Source organism: Rutilus rutilus, assembly GCF_951802725.1.
Source record: "Rutilus rutilus genome assembly, chromosome: 1".
Classification (NCBI taxonomy): Eukaryota; Metazoa; Chordata; class Actinopteri; order Cypriniformes; family Leuciscidae; genus Rutilus; species Rutilus rutilus.
In genome coordinates, this window is record NC_140209.1 from 12,575,190 (window position 1) to 12,586,796 (window position 11,607).

The 11,607-nt window shown below is 42.2% G+C and overlaps 1 protein-coding gene across 2 annotated transcripts in view; it reads left to right on the top strand.

Moving 5' to 3' along the window:
* Positions 1-11,607, top strand: part of LOC311287787 (uncharacterized protein) — a 449,286-nt gene that overhangs the window by 89,525 nt on the left and 348,154 nt on the right. The window lies entirely within an intron of this gene.

Consider the following 11,607-nt stretch of genomic DNA (forward strand, 5'->3'; position numbering starts at 1 on the left):
GTGGCGGTGGTGTTGCAACAATCTATAGAGTTATTCTTGATGTTACTCAGAAAACAGGTCACAGGTTTAATTCGTTTGAAGTACTTGTGCTAAATATTACGCTCTTATATGTAAGAAAGAAATCCCTATTATCTATAGCCTTGGCTACCGTATATAGACCTTTTAATTATATCACATGGAACCAATCCAACCGATATTGATATTATACCGCAAAGTGATGATGTCACTGACCATTACATGGTAACTTGCATATTACGTACTGCTGAAATTTGTCATGTTGCGCCACGTTATCGTCCAGGCAGAACAATCCTTCCAACCACTATAGATAGATTAACAAATAGCTTACCTGATCTATCTCAGCTGCTCAGTGAACCCAAACAAACAGATGAACTAGAGGAAATGACTAACACTATGAGCACCATTTTCTCTAGTACATTAGACATCGTTGCACCAATTAGATTAAAAAAGGTTAGAGAGAAAACTAAAGCACCATGGTACAACAGTGCTACGCATGTTATCAAGAGAGAAACACGTAATTTAGAGCGTAAATGGAAACAAACTAATTTAGAGGTCTTTAGAATCGCGTGGAAAGACAGTATGTCACGTTATAAAAAGGCCCTAAAAGCGGCCAGGGCTGAGCATCTCCGCAAACTAATAGAAAACAACCAAAATAATCCAAGGTTTTTATTTAACACTGTGGCTAGACTAACAAATAAACAGACATTACCTGAGCAAAATATTGTTACAGTTTAGTAGTAATGACTTTATGAATTTCTTCACTGAGAAAATAGAAAGCATCAGAAACACAATTGTAAATGTACAATCTTTAACGGTGTCCTATGATTCAGCCTCAATTATCGCCCCCTCAAGAACAACTACAGCGCTTTACGACTATAGGACAGGAAGAGCTAAATAAACTTATCATTGCATCTAAACCAACAACATGTTTATTAGATCCAATACCCACTAAGCTACTGAAAGAAGTGTTACCTGTAGTGGAAGAGCCTCTTCTCAATATTATTAACTCGTCTTTAACTTTAGGTCATGTTCCAAGAATATTCAAGTTGGCAGTTATAAAACCTCTAATTAAGAAACCACAATTAGATCATAATAACCTAGCAAATTACAGACCAATTTCAAATCCTCCATTTATGTCTAAAATACTAGAAAAAGTTGTGTCCGCTCAATTGTGCTCTTTCTTGCAAGAAAATTATATCTATGAAAAATTTCAGTCTGGGTTCAGGCCGCATCATAGCACAGAAACTGCGCTCGTTAAAATTACAAATGATTTACTTCTAGCTTCTGACCAAGGCTGTATCTCAATACTAGTTTTACTCGACCTTAGCTCTGTGTTTAACACTATAGATCAGTGGTCTTCACTATTTTTTCATGAGAGCCGCACTGATAGGACAAAGTCAGTAGGAGAGCCATTTTACCGCAAAGTATAAAAAGTTACATCCAGTCATAAATACCATGTCTGCCTATCAATCTGTAACCCCTGAACATACAATATGCAGTGCAAATACAAAAGGGTGAAATTTTGTCTGTTTAAATGGGGAAAAAATCAAAGATAATGTCAGTAAACTATGGAGTGCCGCAAGGATCTGTGTTGGGCCCTCTGCTATTCTCAATATATATGATGCCACTTGGTAATATTATAAGAAAACATGGAATTCATTTCCACTGTTATGCTGATGACACTCAAATCTATATTTCATCACAACCAGATGAAAACACTAAATTATCTAAATTGACAGAGTGTGTTAAAGATATAAAATACTGGATGACGTGTGATTTTCTGCTATTAAATTCAGATAAACCGGAGGTATTACTTATTGGTCCAAAAAACTGCCCACAAAACCTCTTACAATACAACTTTAATTTAGAAGGATGTCCTGTTACTTTATCCTCTACAGTAAAAGACCTGGGTGTTATATTAGACCGCAACTTGTCTTTCGAAAATCATATTTCATATGTTACAAGAACAGCCTTTTTCCACCTTAGAAACATTGCTAAGCTACGTAACATGCTATCTGTTTCTGATGCAGAAAAGTTAGTTCATGCATTCATGACCTAGAGACTAGATTACTGTAATGCCTTATTAGCTGGTTGTCCTGCATCCTCAATAAACAAGCTACAGTTAGTCCAAAATGCAGCTGCTAGAGTTCTTACTAGATCAAGAAAATATGATCATATAACACCAATTCTATCATCTCTACATTGGTTACCTATTAAGTTCTGTATCAATTACAAAGTATTACTACTGACCTATAAAGCCCTAAATGGTTTAGCTCCTGGGTATTTAACAGATCTTCTATCGCCCTACAATCCATCGCGCTCTTTAAGATCACTAAATTCGAGGCTTCTGGTCATTCCTAGGATATCTAAATCCACTAAAGGAGGGAGGGCGTTTTCACATTTAGCTCCTAAACTCTGGAATGGCCTTCCTGATATTGTTCGAGGCTCAGATTCGCTGTCCCAGTTTAAAACTAGATTAAAGACGCATCTCTTTAGCCAAGCATTCACATAATACTTACCTTTTATACTACAGTTAAATCGGATCGAATGCATTAATATTATGAACAGCAGCTATCTGCTCTTCTGTTGTCATCTCGGGACACTGAAGAGACGACTCGACGCCCGTGAAGAGACGACTCGACGCTGGCGATATGTTATGCCCTAAATTTATACATGATTAACTAACTGTTTTTTTCTATGTATGTATTGTGAAAAGCGCTATACAAATAAATTTGAATTGAATTAATTATTTAAGAAACATGACTATGCGTTCATAAATGATTAATAAGTGATATGTTCATTATTGTATGTATGTTTTGTAGATTCAGTTAGAAGTCATTTACAATTGATTAGTAAATGATTAACTAATCATATACAAATGTTTAATAAATAAAGTATTTTTTGTATGTATGTATGTATGTGCCAATTAGAGGGTGCAGAAAGTGTTGTAAATGCCTTGAATACATGTACAGATCATTTGTAACATATTTACGAGTGATGAATAGTTTACACTTTAGATTAGGGGATGCAGAAAGTGTTGTAAATGATTTATAACACTTTCTGCATCCCCTAATCTAAAGTGTAAACTATTCATCACTTGTAAATGTGTTACATATACATTCGTAGATAACATTCGTAGCTCTTATGCCTTTTTGATTCTTGAAGTGGTAATCTACGAATGATGTGTAAGACATTTACAAGTGATGAATAGTTTACACTTTAGATTAGGGAATGCAGAAAGGGTTGTAAATGATTTATTCATGCGTTTACACATCTATAACAGGTGTTGAACACTGTAGTGTAGTGTGTAGTGTAGTGTAGTGTAGTGTGCACTGCAGTGTAAGTGCTGACTGGTGAGGGTATAGACAGCTGTCTTCTGTAGTGTGTAGTGTAGTGTGTAGTGCAGTGTGTACTGCAGTGTAAGTGTTGACTGGTGAGGGTATAGACAGCTGTCTTCTGTAGTGTGTAGTGTAGTGTAGTGTGCACTGTAGTGTAAGTGCTGACTGGTGAGGGTATAGACAGCTGTCTTCTGTAGTGTGTAGTGCTGTGTGTACTGCAGTGTAAGTGCTGACTGGTGAGGGTATAGACAGCTGTCTTCTGTAGTGTGTAGTGTAGAGTAGTGTGCACTGCAGTGTAAGTGCTGACTGGTGAGGGTATAGACAGCTGTCTTCTGTAGTGTGTAGTGTAGTGTGTAGTGCAGTGTAAGTGCTGACTGGTGAGGGTATAGACAGCTGTCTTCTGTAGTGTGTAGTGTAGTGTGTAGTGCAGTGTAAGTGCTGATTGGTGAGGGTATAGACAGCTGTCTTCTGTAGTGTGTAGTGTAGTGTGTAGTGCAGTGTAAGTGCTGATTGGTGAGGGTATAGACAGCTGTCTTCTGTAGTGTGTACAGCAGTGTAAGTGCTGACTGGTGAGGGTATAGACAGCTGTCTTCTGTAGTGTGTAGTGTAGTGTGTACTGCAGTGTAAGTGCTGACTGGTGAGGGTATAGACAGCTGTCTTCTGTAGTGTGTAGTGTAGTGTGTAGTGTGTACTGCAGTGTAAGTGCTGATTGGTGAGGGTATAGACAGCTGTCTTCTGTAGTGTAGCGTGTAGTGTAGTGTGTACTGCAGTGTAAGTGCTCACTGGTGAGGGTATAGACAGCTGTCTTCTGTAGTGTGTAGTGTAGTGTGTACTGCAGGGTAAGTGCTGACTGGTGAGGGTATAGACAGCTGTCTTCTGTAGTCTGTAGTGTAGTGTGTACTGCAGTGTAAGTGCTGACTGGTGAGGGTATAGACAGCTGTCTTCTCTGAAACACATGGAGTCTTTAAACACTGTGCACCTGATGTGAGCAAAACATACAAAAAAATTTAACATCATTTATTAAACATTTATGAAACGCATAGTCATGTTTTGTAAATGATAGGTTAATCATTAACTAATCAATTGTAAAAGACTTACAACTGAACATTATTATAAAGTGTTACCGTCTTTTGATGAGAACTCTCTTGGGAGTCAGAGTGATTAAAAGGACTCTGCACCCAGGTGTTGCGTATCTGTCTTTCTCAGTTGGCTTGCCTAAGTTAAAGGTCAATATATACATAGTTTTAACATAGTCTGTTAAGTGCATTTCCTCATGTGCATTTCTCTAGGGAGGAGTAAAAGGGATTAATGTCGGTCCTGCTTTCCTAAGGAGTGAAATGTGTTATCAGTTTGTTATGGTGTGCTGCTTTTCTGATAATGAACTCAGGCCTTCTTTAGCCTTGAAGAGGACTGTTGTTCGTTAGTGTTGTGTGTGCGTTTGACATTCTTTGCAGGTTCTTAACCCTGTGATGAAAGATCTATGGACTCGAAGACACCACTCTCAGACCTGGGGCCTCATGTACAAAGACTTGCGTGGCATTCATACTAAAACATTGTGTATGGACAAAGCTGTAAATGTGTACGCACAAAAAAAAAACAGATGTATGAATCTCTGTGTACGAAGGATCCCATGCATATTCTCTTTGTACATCCCAGTTAATGTAAAATTGAGCACACATGCACGAGCACAACGCCCCACCCAGTCTCCTCCCTTAATTAAATCAATTTAAATATGGTAATGAGTCCACTTTGGCAAAAGAAAGCAGTAAGAAAATGGCTAAAGCAAGCGGCAAGAAACGAAACTTTACAGAAAGTGAATTGGAGGTGCTACTGTCGGAGGTAGAAACGAGAAAAAATATTTTATTTTGGAACTTAGTCCTCTGGAATTAATAACAAAAGGAAAAAATATGAGTGGGAGAGTTTGGCTGATGCCGTCAATGAAGTGGGATCTGAAAGTGGCACTGTAAATGACCTTAAAGTCTGCGTGAACCGGAAGTTGCAAACGACTTTTCTCCAGTGTTGTGACGTTGAGAAAAAAAACATTGTATCTTACAAACAGTGTAAAATAACTAATTAAAGACCAAAGAAAAGAAAAAAAAAGAAAGAGTATAAAATACTTCTAACATGCTCTTTTATTTAAAAAGAGTGAAACGATATAAAGAAATAGGTCTCTTACCTATATTTGTGATAACTGCGTTAAAGATCCTAGAATGGAGCAGAACAAACTCATTCTAGCGTGTGTGTGTGTGTGTGTGAGAGAGAGAGAGAGAGAGAGAGAGAGAGAGAGAGAGAGAGAGAGAGAGAGCGAGCGAGACAGCAGGAATGCAGATTTATGGGGTAATAAAACTACTGATAGCGTGTCTCTGGATGGAGCAAAGTTAAAGAGAATCAAATAAGCAAAGTTGAACGTGAGTAAAAGTGTTCAATAACGTGTCATACATGATACAAAGATAAATATGAAATGAGACTGGACATGGCAGAGCAAGTAAACGAGGCTGTAAACAAATAATGTAAATTTGTTGGCAATGGCTTGGATATCTAACACCGTAAGTATACGAGTTAAGAAAACCCTTAACAGAAGGGGAATATGTGTTAGTGGAGTTTTAGAAGGGGAATAAAGCCCAGTTTAAAGAGAAAAATCTTCTAACACAGAAAACAAGAACTTGGAACTTCAGAAGCAAAAACTGAAGAGTGTTTAAGAAGGAGCCGAATGATTAATGACTAAGAGATGTCTTACGGAGAGCTCAGCTTTATGTTATATCTTTCAGGAGATAGAGTCTGGATCGAGATGTTGGGCCAACAGAGTTCTCCAGAATAACACAGTGACAAGAGAAAGGCTTGTTTGAGTCAATGGTTGTGGTAACATTGATGAACATAGCAATAGTCATGATGGTGTTCTGGGTTGTAGTCAAAATTTTCAAAATTTTAATAAAAAAATCAAGACACTGTGGAAATAAGGTGAGACATATTGACAACCTGACAAGGTGAGACAACCTTTGTGATAGACAACGAGATTGATATGGAGGATCTAAAAGAAAAAAACTATTGATTTAGTACCTAATGAATTATCATTGATAGGTGGGAAAAAAATGTAAAATTAAGACATTTAATGAAGATTGCAAGGGGTAGTATACAAGAGAAAAGTATACGTTATATGAAACTTTGCAGAAATTAAGAAATCCAATTACTAGTTTAAAATGGTATAGAGAATCCAATACAAAGCTGAAGTATCTTTAGGAGGTGAAAAGTTTTGGGAAGAATGTCTAGATGACAATCGTAATGAGAGTGCTAAATGAAATACAATTGGAAATTACATAAAATATGTAGTAGTAAGATATTAAGAGAATTAAACAATCAAGTTAAAAATCAAACTTGAAAAACTGAGAGAGATGGACTGGATAGTGTTACAGAGCAGGCTTCCGCACCGCCTCCTCTTCACCACCGGAGGGAACCTTCCCCAGAATATTAACTTTACCCATTGAACTCCATTTCCCATAATACCGTTTACCTGGGACTGATTGCGTTACACACCTGCACCTCATTTACACACACTCATATAAACCACTTCCACGCACACATTCAATGCGAAGTCTTGATTCTGCCCTGGCCATCATTTCTGAGCGTTTATTCCCGTGTTTGATTTCTGTTATTGACCTTGGACTGTTTATCGTTTCGGATTCTCTGCTGCCTGCCCTGACCTGGATTGTCTATTGATTCCTGATTCTTGCTGCCTGCCTCGACCCCTGCCTGTTCACCTGGTTTGTCTCTGCCTAGCCTGCTTTGCCCTGTCTGCTGTGTTTGACCCTGCCTGTCTTGTCTACTCTCTAATAAAGCTGCAAATGGATCCCACTGTCTCTGCCTCTTCACAACAGAAGACTTCGCCACTTATGGATCCAGCAGCAGTCATGCAGTTCACCACTGAACTATCTGCTCAAGCATCACAGTTATCTCTTCATCATCATCAGCTGAGTCGTCTTACCTCCCTCACTGAGGAACTCGTTCAAACACTACAAGCTCTCCGAACTTCCAGTCACGCTCCTTCGGAACAAGCACAGAGTGCATCAGCACATCCCGTCAGTACTTCAATCAACACTCGTCTTGCCTTCCCGGAGAAGTATGACGGTGATCCCACTAAATGCAAGGGGTTTCTGTTACAGTGCAATCTCTATATCGATCAGCAACCTTCATTATACTCTAACGATGCTGGACGCATCGCGTTTGTCTGTTCACTATTGACTGGAAAGGCACTTGAATGGGTCACGGCAGTTTGGAGACCAGAGGGTTCATCATTTTCCTCATTCAGAGCATTCCTTCAACAATTCCGTAATGTCTTTGAACACTCCACAGCAGAAGGAGATCCGGGAGAACAATTGTTAAAACTCTCTCAAGGAAGGAACACCGCTGCTGATTACGCTCTCACTTTTCGCACTCTCGCTGCACAAACCAACTGGATAGAGGATACCCTCAAAACTCTGTTCAGAAAAGGTCTCACAGTCGAACTACAGTCTGAATTGGCCTGCCGAGATGAGGGTAGGAGCTTGAACGAATACATCAATCTCACTATCCAGGTTGACAATCTCATGCATTCTCGACGCCGAGTCAGAACACCCCTATACACCGCTCACGAATCCACTACAATGCACGAACCAATGCAGCTGGGATTTACTCATCTTTCACCTGAAGAACGAGAACGTCGCCAGCAGAACCGTCTTTGCCTGTACTGTGGTCAACCAGGTCACATGAAAGCTTCCTGCCCTGTTCGTCCTGTCAGCAAACCTCAATCGGTGAGTTCTCACACCAAAGAGAATTTATTCACATCCAGTATCCTGTTACCCATTCGCCTGCACATCAAAAACCGAACTATTGTCACTACTGCCATGCTCGACTCAGGAGCCACAGGAAACTTCATTTCTCATGAATTCACGTCATTACATCAACTAAAATTAAATCCCTGTGAGTCTTCTCTGACAGTGGAGGCGCTAGATGGCCATCCCATCGGAGGAGGAAAAGTTCATCGTTTGACTGAAGAGATCAAGATGCACGTCGGTACCCTGCACTCAGAAACCATTCAGTTTTATGTCATCCAGGCCCCTCATCACTCTATTATCCTCGGTCTACCCTGGTTACGCACCCATAATCCACACATTTCTTGGAGAGATGGCCAGATCACACAATGGGGTGAGCACTGTCATGAACACTGTCTCTCGAAAATCACTCGAGTTTCTCAACCTGTTTCCATCGTGTCCCCTCCTGATAACCAAGAAGTAAAACTACCCTCCGAATATGCAGACCTCACTGAAGTATTCAGCAAAAAGAAAGCCTCTCAACTTCCTGAACATCGCTCTGTTGACTGTGCCATCGAACTCACTCCAGGTTCCACACCACCCAAGGGTAGAATTTTTCCCCTGTCGCAACCCGAATCTAATGCCATGAAACTTTACATCCAAGAGGAACTAGCCAAGGGTTTCATTAGACCATCAACTTCTCCAGCATCCGCCGGGTTTTTCTTTGTGAAGAAAAAGGATGGAGGTTTGAGACCCTGCATTGACTATCGTGGACTGAATGACATCACTGTCAAATTTCGTTATCCTTTACCTTTGGTTCCAGCTGCTCTCGAACAACTTAGACAAGCCAAATATTATACCAAGTTGGATCTTCGCAATGCATACAATTTAATTCGGATTCGTGAGGGTGACGAATGGAAGACAGCATTCTCCACCAGTAGCGGGCACTACGAATACTTGGTTATGCCCTTCGGCCTGGCTAACAGTCCTTCAGTGTTCCAATCGTTCATGAACGACGTGTTCCGGGACATGTTGGACAGATGGGTGATTGTCTACATCGACGACATCCTGGTGTACTCAAACTCCTTAGAAGAACACATTCACCATGTCAGAACGGTCCTAAAACGTCTGCTACAATACCAACTCTACGCGAAAGCAGAGAAGTGTGAATTTCATCGAACCAGCACTTCATTTCTGGGTTATGTAATCAGCCAAGAAGGGGTGGCAATGGATGATAAGAAGGTCAAGGCGGTACTGGAATGGCCATTACCCCAAACCGTCAAAGAACTGCAACGCTTCCTAGGGTTCGCCAACTTCTACAGACGTTTCGTCAGAAATTTCAGCATCATAGCCACTCCTCTAACTACCATGACCAAACGCCACACGTCTCGTCTGACCTGGTCCCCTGAAGCTCAACAAGCCTTTGAAAAGCTAAAGACCCAATTTACCTCCGCTCCCATTCTTCGACACCCAGATCCCACACGTCAATTCATTGTGGAGGTGGATGCCTCCAATACCGGGGTCGGAGCCATTCTGTCTCAACGCCAAGGTAACCCTGAAAAAATGTTTCCCTGTGCCTTCTTCTCCCGAAAACTATCCTCAGCAGAGAGAAACTATGACGTGGGAAACCGCGAATTGTTGGCCATGAAACTCGCCCTCGAGGAGTGGCGACACTGGCTGGAAGGTGCTGCTCAACCCTTCATTGTCCTCACTGATCATAAGAACCTTGAATACCTTCGATCAGCTAAACGTCTGAATCCTCGTCAGGCTAGATGGGCTCTATTCTTCACCAGATTTCAATTCACTGTCTCCTTTCGACCAGGATCAAAGAACGTAAAAGCAGACGCTCTCTCCCGCCAAGCAGAAGAACCCACTCAACTTCTCCCCAACGACACCATCATTCCTGAGAGTCTCCTGGTAGCCCCGGTACAGTGGGACATAATCACAGAAATTGAACAGTTCAACCACCAAGCAGAACTTCCATCCGAATGCCCCGAAAACCTTCTGTACGTTCCAGAACCTTTGCGCTCAAGACTACTCGACCAAGTACATTCTGCACCCAGCTCAGGACATCCCGGAATCACGGCTACTATCCATCTACTTCAGAACCGCTTCTGGTGGTCAACTTTACAATCAGATACCATAACTCACATCAAGAACTGCATAACTTGTAATACCTCCAAGTCTTCCAGACGACTCCCAGCAGGTCTCTTAACTCCTCTGCCTACACCTCAACGCCCCTGGTCTCACATAGCCATCGACTTCATCACAGACTTACCACCTTCACAAGGCCATACCACCATACTCACCATAGTAGATCGATTCTCCAAAGCCTGCCGGTTAATCCCTCTTCCCAAACTCCCCACTGCATTAGAGACTGCTGAATTACTCTGCAACCAGGTTTTCCGTTTCTACGGCCTTCCTGATGACATAGTCTCTGACCGAGGACCCCAATTCACTTCCCGGGTATGGACATCCTTTTTCAAACACCTCAATGTCAACATCAGCCTTACCTCTGGTTATCATCCCCAGTCCAACGGACAAACAGAACGTCTTAATCAAGATGTAATTCGCTTCCTGCGCTCCTATTGTCAGCAACACCAAACCGAGTGGAGCCGGTATCTGTTCTGGGCTGAATACGCTCAGAACTCTTTGGTCAAACCTGCTACAGGCATCACTCCTTTCAAGTGCATCCTGGGCTTCCAACCTCCACTTTTCCCCTGGTCCGGTGAACCCACTGACTTACCATCTATCACAGAATGGTTACAAAAGAGTGAAGAGGTCTGGGATCAAGCACACACTCATCTCCTCCATGCCGTCAGACGTCAAGAGGTCCAGGCTAATCGTCACCGTCGCCCCGCTCCAGTTTATCAACCCGGCCAGTGGGTTTGGCTCTCTACCAGAGATCTCAGACTTCGACTTCCATGTCGCAAACTCAGTCCCAGGTTTGTTGGTCCGTTCCAAATTCTCAGACAAATTTCCCCTGTATCTTTTCGACTTGATTTGCCCGCTAATTACCGTATTTCTCCTACATTCCATGTATCACTCCTGAAACCTGCCGGTGGTCCGAGAGGAGAGTCGGAGGAGGGAGTCGCGGCTCCAGACCCCCCATCCATCCTGGTTGATGGCGAGGAGGCGTACCGTGTGCACGAGTTGCTGGACTCCAGGCGCCGGGGTAACGTCCTCCAGTATCTGGTTGACTGGGAGGGGTACGGTCCGGAGGAGCAATCCTGGGTCAACGCTGGAGATATCCTAGACCCCACACTCACGGAAGAGTTTCATCGGATGCATCCGGAAAAACCGGCCCCTCGACCTCGTGGAAGACCCCGGCGTCGTTTGCCTTCTCGCCTCAGGAGCTGCTCGCAGAGGGGGGGCTCTGTTACAGAGCAGGCTTCCGCACCGCCTCCTCTTCACCACCGGAGGGAACCTTCCCCAGAATATTAACTTTACCCATTGAACTCCATTTC